We start from the raw sequence: 27,640 nt of genomic DNA on the forward strand, positions 1-27,640 counted from the left end.
GAACTTGTACATTATTTTTCTTCTTATAAAGCAATGCTTTTTGCACCCACTCCCCTTTATGCTATAATCCAAGTAAATATTCTTGATGAAATAAAATGATCCTCTTCCTTTGCCTCCAGTGAAAGAAAACAGAAAATAAGCAATGATTGTCCCCATTACAGTAAGTGCACAGGCATTACTTTACCACTATTAGTGGAACTGTACTATCTTCTACCTGTCTTTTTGTTTCTACAGTCAAATCTAACACAAAGTCTTCTGTAGCTTTTCAAGAGTAATTTTAATTTCAAAAAACTGAAGGAATAACTATCTCATAAAACATTTTTCTTCAGTACCTACTACTTAACAACTGGCATCCCCCAGCCATGAAAAACATCTAAGCAAACATTGAACATCTTTTTTCCCAGTCTCAGAGAAGTAAAACAAAAGTTACATTTAAGAAATAATTTTAACAGTAAATAGCATTTAGGATCCTCATCTTTTCCATTTTTCTTTACCACAAAAACGTTTACTACTGTATCGGGTCTGGCTGAGCCAGAATTGGTTTTCCCCTGTAGCAGCCCTCATGGTGCTGTGTTTTATGCTGGGAGCTGGCAGGGTGTTGATAGCACACTGGTGTTGTGGCTACTGCTGAGTAGTGCTTACACAGCACCAAGGCTCTTTCTGACATTTCCCCCCCCACAGTGGGACGGGGTGGGCAAGATCTTGGGAGGGGACACAACCAGGACAGCTGACCCGAACTGACCAAAGAGATATTCCATACCATATGACGTCTGCTCAGTATAAAGCTGGGAGAAAGGAGGAAGGGGGTGGGGTCACCCTTGGTCCTCCGAGGCAACCGCTACGCATATCAGAGCCCTGCTTCCTGAGAAGGCCCGACATCGCCTGTTAATGGGAAGTAGAGAATAAATCTGTTTTCTTTTTTTTTGCTTCCGCGCGCGGACCTTTGCTTCGCTTTGCTTATATTAAAACTGCTGTTGTTTTACCCACAAGGGTTGTTTTGTTTTCCTATCTTATTTTCTTTCCCTTCTTTGCCCTATTGAGAAAAAAAGGGGAAGGGGGGGGAAGTGATAGAGCGACTTGGTGGGTACCTGGCATTTAGCCAAGGTCAAACCTCCACAGTCTATTTTGGCGCCCAACGTGGGGCGGGACAACGGCAGTTTTATATTAATTGTGCTATAGCTATAGCAGTTAGTAAGCGACAAGCTCTTGTGCTGGTCACGGGTTTGTTTATTGCTCTGCTTATCTTTATTTTGCTAAGCTCGGGAACATGCTGGAAGAAATTGGGAACATCATGAGTGGTTTTATTCTGCAAGCTCCCGAAGTACTTATTAATCCTTATGTTAGCTCTTTGATACTGTTCATTAATGCTATTCGCCTATTGTGGGCTGTGTGGAGCTCGTTAGGTTTTTGGTGTAAGAGAAAGCAAATTTTGGGTGAGAGAATACCAAAATGTGCCCTGAGGCGGCCTGTCCCTGGGTGGCAGGGGGAGTGGAAGGATTTGGGCAGATTCCTAGGACGGTTATCACCTCCTGTAGCCTGGGATCTTACCCCTGAACAGGCAAGCAACCCCGCAAAACTGACACAACACCTGATAGAAGGGTGCCTTGTCTATCCCGATGAAAATCAGCAACTCCTAGCGCTGTACTGGGGCCTGGCCTATGCTTATCGAGCTGCAGTTCAGTGCTCTCAAAGGACTGTGGTGGAAATGGGAACTCAAACAAAAACAATAACAGCAGAGATTGCCCCAGTAGTAAAAAAGAAACAGTGGACAAGGAGAACAACAGGTCCATACCCTCGATTAATAAGGGACGAAAAAGAGGAGGAAGAAGCGGGTCCTTCAGCAAAGGGGTCAGAAGAGGGAATAACAGAACTCAAACAGGAGGCAGAAACTACCCGGTCCCTGACATCATCAGAACTGCGAGATCTGCGGAAAGACTATAGCCGCCAGCCGGGTGAGCGGATTGCTGCCTGGCTGCTTCGATGCTGGGATAATGGGGCTGATGCTCAGCAGCTGGAAGGTAAGGAAGCCCAACAGCTGGGTTCCCTTGCTAGAGATCGAGGAATTGAAAGGGGAATTGGAAAAGAAACAGGAATTTGCAGTCTGTGGAGACGGCTCCTTTCAAGTGTTAAAGCAAGATATCCTTTCAAGGAAGATCTTACGGATAACTCCCCAGGGAAGTGGGCTACTGCGGATGAAGGTGTCCAGTACCTGAGAGAACTAGCAGTGCTGGAAGTCATCTATAGTGATCCAAATAATGATGAAGCCCCTAAAAATCCAGAGGATGTCCTGTGCACACGGGCCATGTGGAGGAAGGTGATTAAAGGTGCACCATCCTCGTATTCTGCGGGCTTGGCTGCGATGTACTATCCAGAAATGGATATGGGAGAAGGACTAAGATGTACGCCAACTGTGGAGGCAGTCTCTTCCTGGCTTCAGAACTTTGAAGAGAGTCTTGGAACCTCCTCATCTCTACGGGCGAGTGCCTTAGATGTCAGGAGCACCCCAAGAAATCGGTTCTCTTCCACCCCAGTCAGAGGGAAAGGGAAACCTAGGCGCATGACACGTGGCGAACTTTGGTTCTTCCTACGTGACCAGGGGGAGGACATGAGGAAGTGGGATGGTCAACCCACCTTCAAATTGGAAGCTCGTGTACATGAATTGCGAGGAAAGACCCCTGCCAAGAAGACAACATCCAAGAAGGTTGTTAATGTAGCTGGCGTGAAACCGCAAGAAAGTAATCAGCGATCTCCCAGATACAGGAAGAATGAGATCACCTCCCTTGGCCCTGATGAAGGAGTTTCCGGCCTGGCACAGCAAGGGTCAGACAGTGAATACTCTGACCAAGAACAGGAATAGAGGGCCCCTGCCTCCAGCCAGGAGGAGGAAAGGGATGATCGGGTGTATTGGACAGTGTGGATTCGATGGCCTGGCACATCAAATCCACAGAAGTACCAGGCTTTAATCGATACCGGGGCACAGTGTACATTAATGCCATCAAGTTATAGAGGGGCAGAACCTATCTGGATCTCAGGAGTGACAGGCGGATGTCAAGAACTGTCAGTACTGGAGGCCGAGGTTAGCTTGACCGGGGATAAGTGGGAAAAACATCCCATTGTAACTGGCCCAGAAGCCCCTTGTATCTTGGGCATTGACTACCTCAAGAGGGGGTATTTCAAAGACCCAAAAGGATACCGATGGGCTTTTGGTGTGGCCAGTGTGAACACAGAGAAGGTCAAACAGTTGTCTAATCTGCCTGGCCTCTCAGGAGATCCTTTTGTTGTAGGACTGTTGCGAGTTAAAGAACAACAGGTGCCAATTGCCATGAGGACCGTGCACCGACGGCAGTATCGCACGAACCGAGACTCTCTGGCTCCCATCCAAGAACTGATCCGTCAACTGGAGACCCAAGGTGTCATCAGTAAGACACATTCGCCTTTTAATAGCCCAATATGGCCAGTGCGAAAGTCTGACGGAGGGTGGAGGTTGACAGTAGACTATCGTGGCCTGAACGAAGTGACGCCACCACTGAGTGCTGCTGTACCAGATATGTTAGAGCTCCAGTATGAGCTAGAGTCAAAGGCAGCCAAGTGGTACGCCACAATCGACATCGCCAATGCATTCTTTTCAATTCCTTTGGCAGAAGAGTGCAGGCCACAGTTTGCTTTCACGTGGAGGGGTGTCCAATATACCTGGAATCGACTACCCCAGGGGTGGAAGCACAGCCCCACTATTTGTCATGGACTAATTCAAACTGCACTGGATAAGGGTGATGCCCCTGAACATCTACAGTACATCGATGACATCATTGTGTGGGGCAACAAGGCAGAAGAAGTGTTCAAGAAAGGACAAAAAGTAATTGAGATTCTTCTGAGAGCTGGGTTTGCCATAAAGAAAAGCAAGGTCAAGGGACCAGCACAGGAGATTCAGTTCTTGGGAATAAAATGGCAAGATGGACGCCGCCATGTGCCTATGGAGGTTGTCAACAAGATAGCAGCTATGTCTCCACCGACCAACAAGAAGGAAACACAAGCTTTCTTAGGACTTGTGGGATTTTGGAGGATGCACATTCCAGGTTACAGTCAGCTGGTGAGCCCTCTCTATCAAGTAACCCGAAAGAAGAACAATTTTGAGTGGGGTCTTGAGCAACAACAAGCCTTTGAGCACATCAAACAGGAGATAGCTCGGGCGGTAGCTCTTGGGCCTGTTCGGACAGGACCAGATGTGCAAAATGTACTTTACACATCAACTGGGGAGCATGGCCTCACATGGAGCCTCTGGCAGAAGGTAGCAGGTGAAACTCGGGGTCGACCATTAGGATTTTGGAGCCGGGGATATCGAGGATCAGAAGCCCACTACACTCCAACTGAAAAGGAGATTCTGGCAGCATATGAGGGGATTCGAGCCGCTTCCGAAGTTGTTGGTACAGAAGCACAGCTCCTCTTGGCACCGCGATTGCCTGTACTACATTGGATGTTCAAAGGAAACATCCCTTCTACACACCATGCAACCAGTGCTACCTGGAGTAAATGGGTAGCGTTAATCACGCAACGAGCTCGACTGGGAAAACCCAACCGTCCAGGAATCCTGGAAGAGATCATGGACTGGCCAGAAGGTAGAGATTTTGGAGCACTGCCTGAGGAGGTGGCTCGTGCCCAAGAAGCACCACCATATAACGAATTACCAGAAGATGAAAGGCGGTATGCTTTGTTTACTGATGGATCCTGTCGTGTGGTAGGAAACCATCGAAAGTGGAAAGCTGCTGTGTGGAGCCCCACAAGACAAGTCGTTGAGGCCACTGAAGGAGAGGGCGAGTCAAGTCAGTTTGCAGAAGTAAAAGCGATCCAACTAGCCCTAAAGATTGCTGAACGAGAAAAGTGGCCAGTACTGTATCTCTACACTGACTCCTGGATGGTGGCTAATGCCCTGTGGGGGTGGCTACAGGAGTGGAAGAAGACCAATTGGCAGCGCAGAGGTAAACCCATCTGGGCTGCTGCACTGTGGCAGGACATCGCTGCCCGAGTGGAAAACGTGGCTCTAAAGGTACGTCATGTAGATGCCCACGTGCCCAAAAGCCGTGCCACCGAAGAACATCAAAACAATGAGCAAGTAGACAAGGCTGCTAAAATTGAAGTAGCTCAGCTGGACCTGGACTGGGAGCGCAAGGGTGAGCTATTTGTAGCTCGATGGGCCCATGAAACATCCGGGCATCTCGGGAGAGATGCAACGTACAGATGGGCTCGTGATCGAGGGGTGGACCTGACCATGGAGGCCATCTCACAGGTCACTCATGAATGCGAAACATGTGCTGCAATCAAGCGAGCCACACGAGTAAAGTCTCCCTGGAACAGAGGGCGATGGCTGAGTTTTCGATATGGTGAGGCCTGGCAAATTGACTATATTGGACCATTGCCACGAACACGCCAAGGCAAGCGCTACATACTCACTATGGTGGAAGCAACTACTGGTTGGCTTGAGACGTACCCTGTAAATCATGCCACTGCCCGAAATACCATCTTAGGTCTTGAAAGGCAAATTTTATGGCGACATGGTACTCCTGAAAGAATCGAATCAGACAATGGAACCCATTTTCGAAATAATCTCATAAACTCCTGGGCAAAGAAACATGGCATTGAGTGGGTGTATCACATCCCTTATTACCCACAAGCGTCTGGAAAGATTGAAAGATACAATGGACTGTTGAAGACTATGTTGAGAGCATTGGACAATGGGGGATGGAAACACTGGGATATAAATTTAGCAGAAGCCACTTGGCTAATTAATACCAGAGGATCTGTTAACCGTCCTGGTCCTGCCCAAACAAAACCCCTTCATACTGTGGGAGGAGATAAGGTCCCTGTAGTACACACAGGGAAATGGCTGGGGAAGGCAGTGTGGATTGCTCCTCCCTTGGGAAAAGGCAAGCCCACTCGTGGGATTGTTTTTGCTCAGGGACCTGGATGTACTTGGTGGGTAATGCGGGAGAATGGGGCTACTCAGTGTGTGCCTCAAGGAGATTTAACCTTGGGGGGGAAATAATCTGTGAGCTGAGTTGTATGTTGCAGGAAGTGATGGAGGAAGTAGGAACGACGAAGAGTGAACCAGATACATGCGATGATGACCCAAACCTAGCCGGTGCTGGAGTCCAACAGTCAAACATACTGCTCCTGTCCTGAACATCCACCTTGACAGATGGCAGCCAAGTCACTGAACATCTAGAGGAGTGAAGAAAGCTTACGGAATGAATAAATGAGTGTTATGTGGGACCTGGGCATGACGTAAATGGTATGGAATAAGGGGTGGAGACTGTATCGGGTCTGGCTGAGCCAGAATTGGTTTTCCCCTGTAGCAGCCCTCATGGTGCTGTGTTTTATGCTGGGAGCTGGCAGGGTGTTGATAGCACACTGGTGTTGTGGCTACTGCTGAGTAGTGCTTACACAGCACCAAGGCTCTTTCTGACATTTCCCCCCCCACAGTGGGACGGGGTGGGCAAGATCTTGGGAGGGGACACAACCAGGACAGCTGACCCGAACTGACCAAAGAGATATTCCATACCATATGACGTCTGCTCAGTATAAAGCTGGGAGAAAGGAGGAAGGGGGTGGGGTCACCCTTGGTCCTCCGAGGCAACCGCTACGCATATCAGAGCCCTGCTTCCTGAGAAGGCCCGACATCGCCTGTTAATGGGAAGTAGAGAATAAATCTGTTTTCTTTTTTTTTGCTTCCGCGCGCGGACCTTTGCTTCGCTTTGCTTATATTAAAACTGCTGTTGTTTTACCCACAAGGGTTGTTTTGTTTTCCTATCTTATTTTCTTTCCCTTCTTTGCCCTATTGAGAAAAAAAGGGGAAGGGGGGGGAAGTGATAGAGCGACTTGGTGGGTACCTGGCATTTAGCCAAGGTCAAACCTCCACAACTACACAAAACCTTAACCTGACTGAAACTTACTTTCCCTGCTTCTTCAATGAAAATCCATAACATGCAAACAAAAGCTTACTTATTGCAGAAAAATACATTTTTTGCCAATTTATTGAAATACAAAGATTTAATCACATCATCTATTACAGCCCTTCCTAAGGTGTCACTCACCAGTGACTACTATGATCTCTAAACATCAAATTAATAGTCTGGATACAAGATAGCTTTCTTGCTTGATAAGGCCATGCTTCTCACCTGTCATTCAAAGGAACCCACTGTAAAGCAACTTTCCAGTTTAGTTGGATTAGCCTGTAAAGATATTGCTCAACACATCCTTTTTAGCCTTCCTGTTTCACCAGCAAATTCAAAACTAAATAGATTAATTTTAAAGAGGAAACCTCTCAGAAAGATCTATAGGCTAAGGAAACAAGTGACCCAGAGGCCCGATATAGGTAATCAGCAACAATGTAGACATTGCCACTGAAAGACTGGATTAACTGAATTATTTTTTCCCTGCATTTACCAAATATGGAGATTGATATATCCCACAGACACGTATTTCTAGGGAAACTGTGAAATGTCAAGGCTTTACCACTTCACCAGAGCAGATAATTAAGTAATTAGAACAATTAAACGTTGACAGAGCACCAGCGACCCCCAGGTGAATTACAGCCCTGAATTATGAAAGCATTAGCATGGGAAGAGGGAAGACTTTGGCACGTATGTAGGACAGATTAAATGCAGTTGTAGGATTGGTTTTACAATTCATACACTTATCTTCCAGATGTGCTCAGCAGTCCACAACTTTTATTGCCAAACTGCTTATTTAGATGCCTGGGGGGAACTCATCTAGGTACATTTTCTCTCTGAAAAGCCAGTGAATTAGAAAGCAGGGAGTATATAGTCATCCGTACTCTCACCCTTTCACACCATGTGAAATGAATGAAATAACGTAAAAGTGCTCTAAAAGATCTGTGTCCATCTGAGTAAAATATGTCCTTTGGCCCAGGCACCTGGGAAAGCTGATGTTCAAGGGGCCCTTTGCAAGCAATGTACACAGGACGTCAATGGCTAAGTTATGCCAGAGGCTTTTAACCTCTATCACATCCTATGTTGAGAACTGTCTGCATTTCAGTAACTGCTCTGACTGTGTTCATGAAGAAGCACCCTATTTGCTAAATAAGGAATATAAGCAGTATAACCATCACAGCATGGAGTTCAGGATAAGCTTCCTCTCTTACTACTAGGGCAGGCTTGTTTTAATTAGGTTTTTTGGTGGGGGGTGGGTGTTGGGTTTACAACACATTGAACTGCCTGCTGTGATGAACCAGCTCCAGGTAGAATGAGCAGGCCCCAGGGAATGGATGCATTATCTGGATGGACAGCAGGGACAGACACAGCCTCAGAGTACAGCAGAGATGGGTAACACATGTAATTCCCAGGAATTGTCAGCTGTGAAGGCTGCGACTACCAGATTTGCTGCAAGAGAGAATGTGTGAACGTGTTACAGGTTGCAATCTTTTCTAAGTGGAAAGTTGCTTAAAAAAATGAAGAGAGAGCAGGGGAAATGTTATGAGAGAGATCTATGGATACTCACTCACCAAAAAGTCAATACAAAAAAGGTCACATACAGCAGATTTCACACTTGTTTCTCAAAAGCATATTTCATATTCTTCTGTTCTGAAATTGCTAATAACACTTCATGTCATTGCCTTTAGAAAATGGGAAGACCCTAGGGAAAAGATGATTAAAGTCTATTAACTATTTGTTTCTAAAATGAATTAAATCATTTTCATAATAAATATATAGTAAGAAGACAATTTGTCAAATAATTGAAATATGAAATGTGCTATTTAAAACCTAATTATAGTCTCTGAAATGAAATTATATAAAATAAATATTTTAAAGTGGAGGTTTACTTAAATCTGAATTTTTAGAATTTTGCCGTTTCAAGCCAAACCATATATTGATATGATTTAACATAATTTACTTCATTAAAAAAAAAAAAATCTAAATTTGCTGATGACATAAAATGGTTAGAAAGTACCAAAAATTATAGGGTAAGGAACAAACCTTTCAGAATGGTTTCTGTAGATTAACCATGTGGGTGGATAAGTAACTCTCAGAGTTCAGAGTAGAGAACAGAGTAGCGCTGATGTAATGAACAGAAGTAGGTGGATTGTTCCAGTTCGAATCAGAACATCTCCCACTTTGTCAAGGCTGCTGAAAATGATTCATTCTATGCTACATCATTTTACATGCCATGGCCATTCAGTAGGTTTTCCTTCCTACTTGTCAAAGCCATGCACATATTCAGAGGAGGTGGCAAAGATAATGCTCTTTTGATTATGCTCCAGCACCCTTTGCTTTTGTTCAAAAAAGATTTAAAAAACCACCAAAAAAAACCCCCAAAACAAAACAAAAACCAAAAAACCCAAACCAAACCAATCACTAAGTAAAGCCCCCAAAAACCCATAAATTTGGAAACAAGGAAGAATGGGGAAACTTAAACCTAAATTAAAGTCACATAAATAGAGGGGGAAATACAAAAATACACTTGGGAAAAATAGAGTTAGAGAGAATGTGGAAAATATTCAAAGAAGGGAACTCTGAAAAGCCATATTACTGAGAGCACTTACCTTGCATTTACATATCAGACCTTAACTGAGATGTATAGCATACATAGCTGCATGAATACCTTAGTGAACGTTCCTCCAGAGTTTTCCACTGGAGAAGAGACCAACATCCTTTCCTTAGGAATAGCTAGAAGAAATAAAAAATGAGCAACCCTTCACCACTATCCCACAGAATCTATGCAATGCCTGAAAAGACAAGGTTTCTCTCTGTAAAACAGCACCGAGTCAATCAATGCCATTATTTTGTTTAATAAAGAGCCTAGAAACAGGAGTCTTCAAATAGTTGTAGTACTACTTTACTAACAGTAACATTAATGCTTCAACACAGATCATTAGTTTAAAAGGAAGTAGAAAATAGATGGAAAGTAAAAGCTGGTAATTCATGAAAGTGACCCTTCTGAACTTGCAATGACCACTGACAGTACTGAAGTATAGTCCAGTTATGACTGAACAGACCATATTTTGCATCTGTTAAACCTCTCATTACACTTAGACACATACTGAAATCAGTTTTCACTGAACAAGGAGCACAAACATATGTTTAATTCTGAGCACGTGCTCTGCTAAAGGCAGCAGAACTAAAGTCTATATCCTCTGTAGTAAAGGAGCTTAAGCGCTTTTTTAGATCAGTATCTTCCAGCATGTATATCTGTTGAATGACTTATGAATATGACAGTCTGATCACTACTTTTCAGATCCACCATTACTAACACAGCATTACTAACAAAGTTATCTTAAGTTTGATGCATAAGGCTAGGGTGCTTTCTTTTGGAATAATTGCAAATACTAATTTTCAGAAAAGTTTTTTATCTATAAATATTTTGCTGGCTTACAAGCTAAACAGAAAGAATAGAAGACACGCACTTTTTAATTGGAGATGAGAACCAAAAAAATGTCTAATGGCTATAAAGAAAGCCCAGTGATAGTGGGAAATTAAATGAAAACCTAGGGATTTAATCTAGTCCATTTGGCAGACATTGTACAGCATGATGTATTGCATATGGGGACTAGGTGAATGAACAGGAGCACTCTGAAATTCTGGCCATTTAATGAGTCACACAAAAATCTGACTCATAATTAATAAGTAAGTCTTTACACACTACAACAATCAAAGAATCAGTACCAAAAACTGGCACTTGAATTTGGGGGTTGGGGGATGTGTCTGGGTATATGTAAGGGAGAAGATACAGCAACAGAAAGACATAGAAAGAGAGACACACACAGAGAAGAAATTAAGATGGCAAACAGAGCAATAAATAAAGTTCAACTACAAATATGATCGCCAACACTGAAAGTTGTAAGAGATTAATTTATCAGTTCAAAACTTAAGGAGATACTGTTCCCTGTATTTGCAGCTTTGATAAAAGTGGAGTGGCTAAAGATTAGCAGCAGTCACTACAGTCTCCTAACAGAGAACAAGGGTTCATCATAGCAAGAAAGTTACATCATTACTTCTTGGAATAAAATTTAGTGGTAGTACATCAAGTCCTTTGCAATAAAAAAAAAAAATATTAGCAATGCGATAAATGTGCAGGAGTATGCATTTCCTCTTTTCACAATCCCACTAAACTACATAGCAGAAAAACAACATCTGTACCATTTTAATGGTCAGATAGGCCAAAAGAAATTTTGCAGTTTTGCATTCATCCTCTTTACCCAATACTGTTAATGCATGAGAGCTGCTCCTCAGTGTTTTATAAATTCAAATGTAGCCTCTCTTTCTGTGCATGCATATGATTGCAGTGTATGTCTAATTTTGTCATTTGTGGAGTCCTCACACCTACTGCAGCCAATAAAATTCCAATCTACAGGCCAATTTTATAGGTGAGTCTAAATTTAGTTACCAAACACAAATAAAAAAAATCACACTTAATCTAAAACATGTGGCTTCTACATCACTCCTCCATTCTTTGGTTTTTTCCCAACTCTGTTAATTTACGGGCCCCAACTCTAAAAACATTTTGCACTAATCAAATTAATTGATTTGAGTTTATTTACTTAATCTGAATCTTTACAGAAATCTCCCTTTTAAGAATTGGTCTGAATGTCCTGAAAGTGTACGTAAAGCTTCCTAGCAAGGGTCATGTATGTTTGACTTGCAATTTTTTCAAACTACTATTCATGTCTTCTCAACTTTCTAAAAAGTGTAGTGTGGCGTACTTAGTAAAAAATAGAAAACAATATGAAATTACATCGATAGCCAGAAGAGAAAGCTGATCACTTAAATTATGATCCTTTTTGTTATTTTTAATTTTATACTCTCCAGGTGAAAGGGCACTTTTTACCACAAAGCTAAATAATTTTTGCATTTCTGAGCTTTCACCAGGGCAGATTCAAACTTCTGGAATTAAATCTGAAGAGAATCAAGAACTTTTTCAAACTTCATTGTCTTTTAAATGCAAAGTTTCATCTTTGATGTGTTCTCCCTGACAGGCAGAGCAGTGCATTTTTTTTTCTAAAGGACTTGTATCAAAAAAAACCTACTACAAATGAAATTATCCTTCCATGAAGAAGATAAGAAAAGAGTAAACAACATATGACAGATAGAAGTTGCACTAGTAATGTACTACTGGAAGGCTTTTGCACAGTTCAGAGAAACATATAAGGATATATACTGGGGGCTGGGGGGCAGGGAGCAAGTAACAACCCTGTGTGTGGTGTATATTTGGTGTATACATATATACGTGTATACGTATACTCACATTAAATAAATAAGACCCAAATGTCCTCTCCAGTCATCATGTATCCTTTTAGTCAACATTGGCTCTGATGACTTTTAGCTGGTGATAATCTCAACAAAAAGTTTTACAGTAGAAAATGCATGTATATATATACCGTGCATGTGAACAATTTTAAGTTAAAAGAACAAAGGGTGAGCACTTTGTGTAAACTGCTCTTACAGTGATCTTGTTCATCTCCTGTGGAAAGAATCTAAGCCATATCTAGTGCTAATATAAACTGTGAAAAAAACCAACAGAGACTCATCTTTGTTTAGACAGGAGGTTATTATAAAGGCATGGAGAAAAAAAATCAATAAAACTTAAGTTAAAAGAGAAAGACATTATGTCAAATTAGCATATTACTGAAAAAGACATTATTTCCCAGGTTCTGCTTTCATGGAGACAACCATTTACAGCATTAAGTTCTCCTCTATGAAAGCAGGTGTATTACTAACACTAGAAATAAAAAGTAGGCATTAAAAAATACTATTACTAAACATGCACCCCAGAGAATATTAGAGAATATTAAGGAGAACATAAAACTATTTTACCAGAAATGGCTGTATTCCTTAAGGAAAGGCAAACCTAAACAATCTCAAAAACAAAACCCTAAAAGGCTTGCAAAGAGAACTGTCTTTGGTTTTCCTTATTTAAGCACATAATTCATTTCTCTTCTCTCTGCAGCTAAGTCTCTAACTGTAAAACCTCTAGGCAGCTCTTACCTTGGGTACACTGGAGGTCCATTCCCACCAAAACTTAATAACCCTTGGTAAAATCTTTGAGACTTTTTTCCCCTCTCACAATAGGCAAGGATGGCATATGTGCTAGCAAGCCTGGCAACCCAAGACTCAAGTACGAGAAGCATATTATGCCTTCACAGTGGCCCTCCATAGAGAGTTCCCTGGCTGTCCACAAGTTCACAGAGAGGAGCAAGTGACAACACAGGATAAGCACAAGTAAGGGAGCTTAAGAGAAAATTAAAAGGTCATTCACAAGCTAATAGCCAACTTTTTTGTTTCCAATGGGCACCAAAAAAACATTTCCATCTTGTTCATATTATTTTGACAATGAATAACTCATACTGTTCTTATCCTGTACGATGTTGTCCTCTTAAAACTCTGCTGCACATGACTACTACAAAATTTTTTGTTGAGATCTCCACCAACTAAAAATCATTGCAGACACCACTGGTAAAAAGGATCCTTCATGACTAGGAAGGACATAGGGCGATAGGGATTTAACAAAAGATATTCACTTCATTTCCTATCATTAGTTAGTCAAATTGACCTTACTAGAGGAAAAATAATTTCTTAGTCATGTCTGCTTGTGTTGAGCACAATAGAGGCAACTCTGTTGGTATTCCCAAACACTGTGCTGGGAAACTCAAACTAAAAAAAGGATACAGCATGAAGAGAAAGGACTTGGGGGTGCAGCCATGTTTATGCAATTTTTGTGCCATGGGTTAAGCAGATTTGTCTGCTACATGTTTTGGAAGTCTTGCTTTTGGTTCCTGAACACTAAAGAAGGGATGGATGAGGAAGATTACAGGAGAAGTCAACAGATGAACTTGTGGCTCCGAGACTTGTGTTACCGTCAGGGCTTCAGATTTTTCAATCATGGGTTAGTATACAGGATGCCAGACCTTCTGGCATCAGATGGGATGCACCTGACCCAGAGGGGGAAGAGGATCTTGGGGCAGGAGTTAGCTGGGCTCATAGAGAAAGCTTTAAACTAGATTTGAAGGGGGAAGGGGACAAAACTGGAACTCCCAGATAGAAGCCCCAGGGAAGATTACCAGAGTTTGTGGGCTGGTATGCCAGCGATGCCCCTCACCCTGCTATCCCAGTGGAGACAAGGGATGGAGAATGCAGCACAAGAAAGATGCAAGGGATGTTGATGGATCAGTGTACTGGGCCTGGCTGAGCCGGAATTGGTTTTCCCCTACAGCAGCCCTCATAGTGCTGTGTTTTATGTTGGGAGCTGGAAGGATGTTGATAGCACACTGGTGTCGTGGCTACTGCTGAGTAGTGCTTACACAGCACCAAGGCTCTTTCCAAAATATCCCCCCCCCCCCCCCCCCCCACGGGGACAGGATGGGCAAGATCTTAGAAGGGGACACAACCAGGACAGCTGACCAAAGGGATATTCCAGACCATATGACATCTGCTCAAGTATAAAACTGGGAAAAAGGAGGAAGGGGGCAGGGTCACCCTTGGTCCTCTGGGGCAACCACTACGCATATTGGAGCCCTGCTTCCTGAGAAGGCCCGAATCGCCTGTTAATGGGAAGTAGAGAATAAATCTGTTTTCTTTTTTTTTGCTTCTACGCACAGACCTTTGATTTGCTTTGCTTACATTAAAGCTGCTTTTGTTTTACCCACAAGGGATGGTTTTTTTCCTATCTTATTTTCTTTCCCCTTTTTGCCCTGTTGAGAAAAAAGGGGGAAAGAGGGGAAGTGATAGAGCGACTTGGTGGGTACCTGGCATTTAGCCAAGGTCAAACCACCACAATCAGTAACTGTGGTAACACCTGTGAAAACTCAGGCCGGACTTAGGACCTCTAAATGCAAAAAGCTGCTGGGGACATCAGCCCATCTGAAGTGCAGGTATACCAGTGCACACAGTATGGGTAACAAACAGGAGAAGATTGAAGCCAAGATGCAACAGGAAAATTACAATGCCAGAAGTGTGCCCAGGTGGCCAAGAAGGCCAATGGCATCCTGGCTTGTATCAGAAATAGCGTGGCCAGCAGGGACAGGGAAGTGATCTTACCCCTGTACTCGGCACTGGTGAGGCCGCACCTCGATTACTGTGTTCAGTTTTGGGCCCCTCACTACAAAAAGGACATTGAATTACTCGAGCGTGTCCAGATAAGGGCAACAAAGCTGGTGAAGGGTCTGGAGCACGTGTCGTACGAGGAGCGGCTGAGGGAACTGGAGTTGTTTAGACTGGAGAAGAGGAGGCTGAGGGGAGACTACCTGAAAGGAGGTTGCAGAGAACTGGGGATGAGTCTCTTTAACCAAGTAACAAAGAGGTAATGGCCTCAAGTTGCACCAGGGAAGCTTTAGACTGGATATTAGGAAGCATTTCTTTATAGAATGGGTTGTTAGGTGTTGGAATGGGCTGCCCAGGGCAGTGGTGGAGTCTCCATCCCTGGAGGTGTTTAAGAGTCGGGTTGACATAGCACTGAGGGATGTGGTGTAGTTGAGAATGGTCAGTGTTAGGTTAATGATTGGACTAGATGATCTTCAAGGTCTTTTACAACCTAGATGATTCTGTGCACCTGTGAAACAGAAGCTGCCAAAAATTTTATTTACCATTCACACAAAGCTAAGAAGTTCCTCTTTCCCATCTGAGAGCAGCTATCACCGGCTTTTTTGAAGCAGTGCAAGTATTTTTTATATAAAGCTAGACCTTACAACCATTTAAAAATGACAGATACTATCTAAAACATTTTCACTTTCATTAAGTTTTATTCATGAAGGAAATAAATAACTGGACTTTCAGTGTATAGGAATCCATTGGGTTGTCCAGGATCTTTTATAAAGAAATTTTCTGGTTGGCTGGCAACTCCCTTAGAAACTGTCCTTTTTCACTGTTCAGAATGAGATGCCATAAACCAAGCACTCAAGATAACATCTACCTACCTCAGCAGGATAGGGACAATAACAAATACAGCTTTCATTATGATTGCAGGCTATTTTTCTCCAAAGGACCCTCTCACTCTGAGCATAAGTACTTTGAAAGAGTAAGTAAGGATCACACAAAAAGCTTCCATCTTTAGAGCTCCTGTTTTTTTGTAAGAATTAGAAAGTTTAAAAGTGAACAAGGAGAAATTGGAAGAATTAACATACAGTTCCTGTAACTTTGTGCCCTCTGGAGAAGTAAATCCCATCCTAGCATCTGCTAGACAGATCCAGGGTGGTGCTGAGCAAATCACTTAAGCTGATTTCACCTTTCATTAGTGGCAATTTCACTTTTCACTAGTGGCAATTAACCATGCATTCTTCACACAGTTGTGATAGTCACAGTTGACGTATGTCAAAGAAGTCATCCACAGTTAGAGCATACTGTTAACTGATTTTGTGCGTGAAGAGTACCCACTGTGTACTGTGAAGAGCACACAGCGTAGAGAGTTGCTATGTTTTGGAAGACAGAAGATCAGGCTGTTCTAGTTGCACACTCAACAGCACAGCACGGCTCCTTAGAGAGCTGTGAAAATATCATTAGCAATGTCACCATGCTCAGTCTCACACAAGAGACACCTGAACTAGTTCTCCCACCTGATAGGAGCAGAAGTAAATTGTGGTCCTCAAAGAAGTCTTGCTGTCACAGAAGACTCAGCTTCTCCCCTTCATCACTAACAACAGCCAGTAATAAAAAATGTAGAGTCTAGAAACCAAATATAGAGTCTAGAAACACTCAAGACTCTTCTGTGTTTGTCACAGGGTTTGGGGGCCCCAAATCCACCATCTGCCTACATGTACATATCTCACCATCAGTCAAGGCAACATCAGTACCAGGTCAGGCATGAACCTTCAGTCAAAAGGACAGTAAGGACAGTAAGAGATTCTTCTCTACTTTACCAAATAGATTACCAGCAAACAAAGGCACTAAGTTACCGATAGAAAATATCTAACATTATACTCACTTGCTTACCACTAAGAAAACAAGTTGAGTATCTTCAGATGATACAAGAGCAAGCTATAACAAGAATACATCACAGGGAGAGATGAGGATTTGGGGTTCATCAATACTCTCTGATCAGCATTTTCTGTCTTGGCAGTATCTCAGTTGAAACATTGCATGATTCTCTCTTTTTATCAAAAAACACCTGTCCTATGTTAAAAACTTATGTTCTTAGGACTTTCGGATGAGGTAGCTGAAACTAGATCTCTCAGATGGTAACTAGGAAAGATTCAAACTGCTGAAAAGAAGCCTTTCTTAACTCTAATATGTGCTCTGCATGCTAATGAAGAGTCCACGTGCTCCTTAGTACTTGTACTGCTCCCTGTTCATCTTATTATCTTCAACTGCTGCAGAGGCCTATGAAAAAAAAGAAAAACATTTCAAAAGCATTATTCAAAAGTTTGAAATGTGAAAATTCAAAAAAGTAATTCAAAACACAACACAGGTAAGTACATAGCAACATGACAACTACATGAGGTAACATAATGTACCAAGATGTTTAAACAGCACCATATGTCTATATGCACTCTTAATCGTTGAAACGTAGCAACAGCTTATGGAAACAACTGGCCTTTAAACTCAGTGACGGCTATAAACACAGTTCCTTCCATGCTGCATTTAATCTTGTGATAAGGTTGGAAGAGATACAGGTAAACAAATCTAACTGCACACCTTTCTTGACAGGTAGAGAACCCCACTCTCATCATCACTTCTCCTGAAACTACTCCATGAGCCTGTACAACACTAATATAGCAGGAAGTTTACCCCAGGGGCAAGAAAAAAAATACAGTTTTCTACATAGCAAACCAAATTGACTCATGAAATGACCTAACAAACAAACCAGTACATCAGCTTAGATTCTTGTGAACTGCAGTCTTAGCTTCCATGTATCTCAGTTCCTTCTCAGTAAAACAGGAATATTCATAACATTGTACCTTGGTAAACTTTGTTGGAAATGTATTCAAATAAATGCCTCAGAAGCACTGAGAAAAGCATGACACACTATACTGAGTACTGCAGTAAAGTCCATGAGGAAATTAATAATTCCAGCTTCAGTGGATGTTCTTATAATTTGAAATAAATACAATATAAGGCCAAATACTGAATGAAGAAGATAAAAGTGAAAAATTAAATAATTGGTCATGAATGGTGAACACCATTCATCCTGTATGCTAAACACCACACTGGTCCTATTAAACAAACAAACAAAAAAACCTCAAAACCCAGATAAGACAATTTAATTAAAACTTATATTAAAACCAATTGTACTCACTGATTTTCTGAAGAAAATATAAAAAGACAATACTAGATAAATTCTGCAAATGATGCCAAAGCTCACTGTAAAACTAATAATGCTGAGAACACTATAGCTGGTGGTACTCAAACTAGCCAGCCTGGATACCCTGCAAGATGGGCTTACCTGAACAATATGCTCTTCAGAACTCCCAAAATACAAAGCTAGGCACCATGAAATGAACAATAAGTTACAGTTATACAGTGCAGTTGTAGAAATCTACAGTACAGATGTGTAATACAAAGAAGTGGTAGATAATGAGATCAGATTGAAGCATAATGCTACAAAAACAAGGGAAAACAAGCCCCCAGTATAAGGCTGTAGCTAAGAGGCTAAATCTAAATGAGGTTTTAATGTATAAATGACAGGAATGTTACATAGAGCAAGGAGATGACACTGCATAGCATTAACATATTACTGACCTGTCTCTGAAATTCAGCAATAAAGACTAAATTTCATGGGTCCACTCCAGCAAGAGATTTTATGAATTTCTGCAGCTGAGCCCTCTCATCTCTGTCAAAGAAACTGGTGCTCCCAGGTATAAGGTTCCTGCTTATCAGCTGTGAGTGCAATCAGAAGGACAACTCAATCTGGTTAGTAACTATTCTTGTTTTGTTTGCTACATTATCAAGGTTGAGTTTGATTAGCTAGTTGGCAGAAACAAAATTTAGTATGTATAAACAGAGAAAGTCAGTTGTGAGACTAAAAAAAACATCTGGAAATTCTGATTAAAGTCTTTTGATCTTCAGATGTAAATACACTCTGCCATGTGTGCCACTGCGACAGGGATGTTAGAACCTGACAGGCTCCAGAAAAATTAAATCAGCAGTGACAGATAATAGGGAAGTGTGCCGGCAAAGAAGTGGCTGAAGAGCATCTTCTCACATGCTCTCAAGTTTTTCATTTGCAGGGTCTGGAAATTTCTGTTTCTGGATGCATATTTCTGATAATATACTCTCTGGGCTTTCTCTTTTTTCCCTGAGCAATCTCACTGATATTTCCTTATTATTCTTGTTTATCAAAACTTAGAAATCATTTATTTGTGCAAGTCTATGCTGACTTGCATGGGAATAAGACAGACTTCCTCTGCTTACATTTTGGGCATACAAATATAAAAGTACTTCCAGGTTTATAGAAATCTCTATCATGTGCCCTTAGAAGCATATTATACATTGTGGTTCCAAATGTATCAACAAAGCCAAATCAAAGATGAATTTCTCCTCAGAGGAACCTAAGGCAGATAAATTATTCATTGAAAAAGAATCGAGAACTGGAGAAACAGTGGTTCAACCAATTGCAAAAAATTAAGCTCTTGTCAAATGCTAAGATATTTTAGACTGTCCAGGTAAAGTAAAGGCTGGCAAGGTATAACAACTCTTTAATGAGCTGAGCATAGCTCAGTTGACAAAATAAAAGAAAATGAAATTCAATCGATTAAACCCCAATATCAATACTATGCTAGAAATCATCATTTTGCAGGCAGGAAATCTGTGTGTTGCAGAGGCAGAAGAAACATTTGAGCTGGACAATTTAACTCTTTGAATCAGTCTGAGCCTGATTGAACTGACAAAATCTTATTTTGAGATGAGTGTTTTCTGGTTGTGTACTGACCTCCTTGTTATTTTTCACTTTTTACAGCTCAATGCTTTTATTTGAACTATTAAGCCCTGAGAAAAGTTCTAACAATAATGACTGTATAACCTTAAAGCACCTTGTTCACTGTTATTTTTTTCTTTTGTGGCTAAAGCACAATTTTTTAAAAATAAACCAAATTAACTTATTGAAACTCTTGAGGAACTCGGGCAATCAGAGTAGCATGGTTACAAGTAGTATTATTATGTAAAAAGACTAAGGAGAGATAATTAATCTAATGTACATACTAATAAAGGGATCAGGCTCTAGATTCAGCAAAGTACTTAAATATGCCTTACAAGGTAGCCCTAAGTGTCATCCCGTCACCAAAAAGTCTTTAGAAGTTGTAAAGAAATCAGACTGAGTTAAATGATTCAGGTAGAGCAAGTGACTGGACAAATTGAAGCAAGTAAAGATACCATGTCTGAAAAGACAATGGTACATAGAAAAATGTGTTGCACAGAGAATGGTACACATCCCAGAAAACCATAGGTGCACTTTCAAATACTCACACTAGTATCTTTCTGGAAACAGGGTGAGCAGAAGGACATCAGCTCACTTACTCACATTTTCATAGTCTGACATGGAAATTCTGCTGTTATCACTGTATGTGCATAACATAATATATACAAAATACCTACACATGAAACAAACAGTTGTCAGTTATAAAACTAAATCATACCTTTTACATTACAAGAACAGACTCACTGAGACCCTTTTGTCTCCTGACTTGATCTATACCCAGGACCCTCCTGAAGGCAGTAAGATAACCCTCCTTTGCAGTTTTAAAGATGTCCTTCAGCCAACACAACTCTCTCCATTTCCCACAACTGCTCCTTTCTGGCCTAGCACCTTGTGGGTGGGATTTCTGCTCAGACACCCATCAGCTGCTGCAGCATTTGAACCTCTGTGGTGACATATGTTTGGGGGTCCTGCTGAGGAGCTGCGGGAGGGTGTTGCCAGGCAGTGTCCAGGAGGTCAGGGCAATGGTGGCCACAGGGCCAGGACATGACTGACAATGAGAGCCAAGCAGAGTAGGGCGTGGTGACTGATCTGATATGTCCCTTACACAGGTCAAAAAGACAGGTATTTCAGAAAATGCTTTATTTGTTTATTTATTTTTAAATGATGCCTGCCTTGTAGATAATACCTTGGTCATTCAAATACTTGCCCAGGAATGATAAAGTTTCATGTCCTACTTATCTTCCATCTTTTAGAAAAAACTCACCAACCACCAGGTCATTAGTTTAAGCTAGGTGAATTCGCTTGACATTTTGAACTGTGCCTCTTGAAGAGAAAGAAAAAAGTAGAAGAAGAATAACCCTAACAGAAAGAAAGTAGGAGGAGTAATCTGTCTCCATGTTCTCACGGTTGGGACACCAACATAGGATGAGGAAACCCAGACTCTTATAGGACAGTCTCCAGGTTCTTCTCAATTGCCACTGAACCTCAAATCCATAAATGTTTGTGAAAGAAGGACTGGAAGAGAAGATTCCCCTTCCTTGCTCCCCACCCCCCCCAAGTAAACGTCCTAATTGCTGGACTACACAGCCTTGCTTACCCTCCTCCATTATCAGTAAATTCGCAGATGACACCAAGTTAAGCTGAAGTGTCGATCTGCATGAAGATAGGGAGGCTCTACAGAGAGACTTGGATAGATTGGATCAGTGGGCCAACGTTAACGGGATGAGCTTCAACAAGGCCAAGTGCCAGGTCCTGCACTTGGGCCACAACAACCCCATGCATCGCTACAGGCTTGGGGAGGTGTGGCTGGAGAGCTGTCTGGAAGAGAAGGATCTGGGGGTTCTAACTGACAAACAGCTGAACATGAGCCAGCAGTGTGCCCAGGTGGCCAAGAAAACCAATGGCATCCTGGATTGTATTAGAAACAGTGTGACCAGCAGAAGTAGGGAGGTGATAGTCCCCCTGTACTCTGCACTGGTGAGGCCACACCTTGAGTATTGTGTCCAGTTTTGGGCACCTCAATACGAGAGGGATATTGAGGTGCTGGAGCGAGTGCAGAGGAGGGCAATGAAGCTGGTGAAGGGCCTGGAGAACAAATCCTATGAGGAGAGACTGAGGGAGCTGGGACTGTTTAGTTTGAGGAAGACAAGGCTGAGGGGAGACCTCATCACTCTCTACAGCTACCTGAAAGGACATTGTAGAGAGGTTGGTGCTGGTCTCTTCTCACAGGTAATTAGCGATAGAACAAGAGGGAATGGCTTTAAACTGCAACAGCGGAGGTTCAGACTGGACATTAGGAAAAAATTTTTCACAGAAAGAGTGGTCAGACAGTGGAATAGGCTGCCCAGGGAGGTGGTGGAGTCACCATCCCTGGATGTGTTTAAGGGTCGTTTAGATGAGATGGTGGGGGATATGGTGTAGGGGAGAACTTTGTAGAGTAGGGCTGATGGTTGGACTCGATGATCCCAAGGGTCTTTTCCAACCTGAATGATTCTATGATTCTATGATTCACTTACTGCAGATAATTTGATAAAACATGTTACTCAGCAGAACTGTTGTATTGTCTACCTCTGTCTTGATGGAAAGAAGAAATATCTGTTCCATTCTTTCAAAATAAATGCCAACTTGTACATGCCTCGGGAAGGCTTTTAGTCCCCATACCTGGAAGCACGTAAGTTTCTGACATCTGAACAGGAGTAAGATCTGAGACGTACTCTTGTGCTTTGGTTTTTTTCTCTAGCATTTTGTCCAACATTCAAGGTTTTCTACTTGCTTTTCTGAGCCATTCAAATACCATAGTGCTGCTTGTGAGTCTGGGTTCCTGTTCTTCCTTTGTCTTTCAGGAAACAGTATCTTAAGTGTGGGCAATGTCTAACTCATTGGCATTTTAGGCCATTTTTAAAATTCTAGTTCCTAGCATAGTAAAGAGCAGCTTCTGTTGTCTCCAAGTCTCTCATTCCTCATTTATTTTGTATTCCCATCAGCTAGCAAGGTCTTAAGACTATCTGTAGATGAAAGTCATTCACATTTTCTTGCGTAATGAAGTACATTAGCCCTCTTTAGCATGCAAAGGATTGAAAGGTTCATCAGTCATAAAATGAAAGTAAGAACTGATAGAACTGGACAACCACTACACTGCAAATAATATCCATGATAATTTTGCCTCTCTGGAGATTCTGATGCCTTTTTGTAACAAACAGTTATAGTGAACTTACTAAAATGTCTGCAGCGTATAGACAGCATTCATCCAGCTAAAGAGGGAAACAAAGAACCGTCCTATTGTCTTTAAATCTCCATTTACAAACAGCTGATGCTACCTGACTAAATCCAACTTTTCAAATATTACCAAATCTGTCCTGCCTGAGGCATGTTATCCTGTCAAAACAGTCTCCAGTATCAGTAAGTTGAGCTATAAACTGATCAGCAGGAGAATCATATTGATGACTGTAATGTTAGGAAAACGCAATTGTCAAGCATTCACTCTGCAAGAGAATATAGAACTAATGGCAGGAATCTGCAGCATTCTCTGCTTGCAAAATAGCTGTTCATATATTTGTAAACAATGTTTTCCACTTTCCCCCTTCTCCCTTCTATTTTAGTGCTGTGTTATTTGTAAGATAACTAGGGACATCAGGATGATCATGTTTTTATTTCCATGACAAACATAACTTAGAGGGGAATAATAAATCTAATTTAATTTAGTTTAGCATACAAATAGAACTATTGCCTGTATGGTTCATCATTAGACCATCATCTATATCTATTCTTTTGTTCATTTGTTTATAAAATTAGCCAGATTTGCAACTACTAAAACTATCATAGCTCACAGCACCCACAGTGCCATCACACTACCAGCAAGAGAAGCTTTGCCAGCATTCAGACACGTGAATACTGACTACAAAAAACCACAGATTCTAGTTTGTGGCACTACTATTGCCTCCCTCCATCACAGGCAACAGCTGTATCTTCTCTGATGTGCTAAGCAACCCCCAGGATGCCTGTGAAGCTGAGACAGTCCAGTTGCCTGTCTGCTGAGACACTCCTGGAGGCTTTCACATGCCAGTGGGATGGTTATTTTCAAGCTGCATGTGAAAAGCAAACTGGCAGCAAATAGTTCTGACCCATTCTCACAATACTCTTTAAACCCCAGAGTTCATCCTAAACCTGATATTACTATTTTCTCAGATACAAACAACTCCTGGGTGTATGAAAAGAAATTAATCTGTAGGCTACAAATTGCTTTCTCTTCCTGAAAAGGAAAGGACAAGGGGTAAGAAAGCACACTAGAAAAGAGAAGAGCATTTATGTTCGTTTTGTTTAAATGAAAAAATTTCATATTAACCTGATATTGACATATCAGCCTCAGAAACTGACTGACAAACTGCATTCAAAACACATCAGTTTATGAAATCAGAATCCAGCAGATTTCTTATTTCTAAGCAGAGCTAATTTCATTATCTGACAGGTGTGAAACTGCCACCTTAATTGTATGCATTTAGTTCATGCTAGATGGAACACTGTTGTAAATATAAGAGAGAATGCAGATATTAATATGAAGAAAACTGGAAAAGTTAGAATGTCAGAAGTGTACTGAGGATATAGTCAAGTGAAATTTCACTGGGAAATTAAAGTCAATGCAAAATTATTTGTATAGTGAAAGGAGAAGAAATGCTGGGAAGAAATAACATTGACAGTAATTTACACACACTTAGAACTCAACACAATGAGGAAGCTAGAGGAAGGAAAAGCAGGTATAGACTGTTATCTAAAAGACACTGCATATCAGAATGAAAGGGGAAAAGGATCTTTTAATAGCTACCAATAAGTATTGCCCAAGAAGATAATGCAATCAAGCCAGTTAGGAAAATAGTAACACATTGTTACTGGTAGAGGAAGGTCTCCTGCTGTTAACCCGTTTCTTTTCCTTCCTCCATCACCCAGCAAACTTGCTGCCACCTGTTGAACTTGTGTTTGACATTACTTCTTGAAAGAAGGTTCTAGCCTGGCTGGGAGAAGCTCCTGTCTTCATATCTCATCAAGGATGCACCAGCAAGGGAGACCCAGATTGCCCAGTTAATTAATATTCCAGCAGTGAGCAAAGTCCTTAGGTATTCGTTACCATGCATAATGTAAAGACTCTGAACTATAGGCAAACAAAAAGAATTAACAAAAAAGATCCAAATCAATAGAGAACATTAAGATAAGTGCTTGTTTTTGAGGTGTAACGATCAAGGAGAAAATCACTTGCTTACAATTACAGGAACATATGTTAGAGAATCAAATAAATTTCCTAGATCACAGGTAATTAAAAGTAGTTTGATTAGAGAAGAAAATGGATACAATAGGTGCTTAATAGTAGTACAGTATAAATTTCAGAACTGTTCATAGTATGTTCCTTGAGGAAAACAATCCAATCAGAAAATTCTATCTTGGCAAGATCTAGGTGTAGTCCAAACAGCTTTTCTGTTTCTAAATTGTATGGTTCACAATTACACAAACCCTGTTTTAATGATATTCTTTCTCTGATGTTTTATAGTATAAAGGCAAACATCTCTGGTTATCTTTAGAGGGGATATGAGTACTGTGCATAATAGGAAACTTCTTTAATTAGATCCTTCTCTATTTAATCTGTGAATGATGCTAACAATGGTTCTGTGACCTTGTGATTCTGAGGAAGATAAAGGACTCCACCTTTAAAGCTTTTATTTTGACAAATTATGTTTTGTGCAATTTCTATCAGGATGTTTGTGTACCACTGAGAAAGCAGATACTAACAAAAAAGGGGAGAAACACAAGCAGTAGTGTATCTTCCCATCAACTCCCACTAGCTGTGACAGTTTTTGCTATGATGAAAAATGTAATAGGATATATAGATAATACTGGATTTCTTGTTTTGATTTTACATTCTTTACTTGTTCAGTCAAGTGAACTGAAGCCAAGATGACACAAAATGACTGACCTGGCAAGTTCAAATTTATCTGGTTCTTTCAAAGTCTTGATTTCTCTCAAATATCTGCAAGAAATAGGGGGAGCAGAGAAGGAAAATAAGACAATGTTATTTCTTTGCAAAGACCCAGTCCCTAGGTCAAAGAATTCTCTTTAAAAGGCAGTATCATTATATTTCATATAGCATGCAATAAGAAAAGTAATTTCTATAAGCACTTTCCGGGATTCAGGTTGAATTTTGTAATTCCCACTGATGTGAACGGAAGTCATGCCAGTAAGGCCCAATAATGTGCATCGGAAAACAGGAAAGAAAAGCATAAAATAGAGCTGAATGAGAATGAAACAAAACAGCCACTGTGAATTCTAGCTCTAAGAAAACCAAAATACTTACTGCTGCTTCTGTGACCCAAGAGTGGCAGCAAACTGTGACCTCTATCACACCCCATGGCCAAAGCCCTAATCCATGGAAGAGATTAAAAGAGCATTTTTTTATGAGGAAGAGGGTTTAAAAATGAAGGTTGGATCCTCCTGTGGAAAAGATGAGGTTAAAGAAACAGATGGGTTTTTCTGAATCAGCCCTGACTAAGATCGTAAAATAACTTCATACAGTTGATTCTCTTATGCTCTACCACTACAGAGGAGGCTGAGTAAGGAAAGGAATAGAAGAGCTTTAAGTCAGCTCTCTATTACATTCAGTAGGCCCGTTCAGGACTCAGTATGCTCCTACTATAAACCAATGGCTTCCCAGACAGCTTTCCAAAACATGATTTCCCCATTACCTGATACGTGCCCTTCCCTGGATCATGTGCTGCTGCCACTTTTCTTGTGACATTTCAAGCACTCATTGAACATACTTACCAGCGCCAAGTTGATTCAATTAACTAAAGCAGCAGAAAACTTGTCTACCCAAAGGAAAAGGAAACCGTGTCCTACTGGGACAGCAAACTGAACTGGTTCAGAGAAGAGTTGTCAATGAATTGTCACTGGGGAGGGAGCGCGATTGCCCCTTTTGGCAGCAGAGGCATTAGCTTAGCTCAGCTGTACTTCATCTAGCAGTGAACTCACCAGCAATAACTCTTGCAGAGAATGTGTTTTCTAAGGGCCTTTTCATTCATCTTGAAGAACCTTTACATAGAGAAATAAAGAAAAAGCAGTAAATCAAATCAAGCCCAAAGAGCTTCTAGAAGCTCTAATCAGAACAGTTACAAAGGCAATCATTGCTGCTGCCCCCAGATAGGCGAGAGCTTGCAGGTTATGCCCTTGTCCTTGCTTTGTAAAACAGGAAAATGCACTGGCTACTACTTTGCATTTAGCTCAGAACACACTAGGAGCTTGGTGGATCACAGCTACTGAAATAAGGAGTAAAAACTACCTTACACCATTAAGCTCCCTCTTTATAATGGACTGGGACACATGCTCTGTGTCTCCCCCTCTACACTGAGTAAGCCCCACAGTACTCAGAGTGAGACAGGTGATTCCTATGTATTAAGCCTTAGATACTTGAAAGTAAAATTCCTCGAACAAGTTCAGGTTCAAAACAGGAGGAATGATACTTTATAAAACAAAATGTTAACTCTTCCTCAAAGCTCTCATTCAAGATAAACACACTCACCAGTTAAAGCCACAGATATATTGATGTTTATGGAGCTAATTCCAGGGGGCTGTTCCACAGCCTAATACTGCAAGTTCTTTCCTCACAGGAAAAGGGAACAACAACCAAGACAGATGAGATTTTAAGATAAAACTCATTTTAGGAGTAAACCAAAATGAAGAAAATGTAAAAGATACACAGTTATTTGTGTAATATAGAATGTAACAGTGTGTTTGGAAAAATAAGCAAAGGAAA

The 27,640-nt window shown here is 41.3% G+C and overlaps 1 protein-coding gene across 7 annotated transcripts in view; it reads left to right on the plus strand.

Annotated features, from left to right (window-relative positions):
• The first annotated feature begins 822 nt into the window (after positions 1-822).
• Positions 823-27,640, plus strand: part of C1H18orf63 (chromosome 1 C18orf63 homolog) — a 353,440-nt gene continuing 326,622 nt past the window's right edge. For all 7 annotated transcript variants that reach the window (XR_012623132.1, XM_074822964.1, XM_074823040.1 and 4 more), the window contains exons 1-2: positions 823-895; positions 6,068-6,283. The gene's annotated coding sequence lies outside the window, so the exon portion shown is untranslated. The remainder of the gene's footprint in view (positions 896-6,067; positions 6,284-27,640) is intronic.

Source organism: Strix aluco, chromosome 1 (genome assembly GCF_031877795.1).
Source record: "Strix aluco isolate bStrAlu1 chromosome 1, bStrAlu1.hap1, whole genome shotgun sequence".
Taxonomy (NCBI): domain Eukaryota; kingdom Metazoa; phylum Chordata; class Aves; order Strigiformes; family Strigidae; genus Strix; species Strix aluco.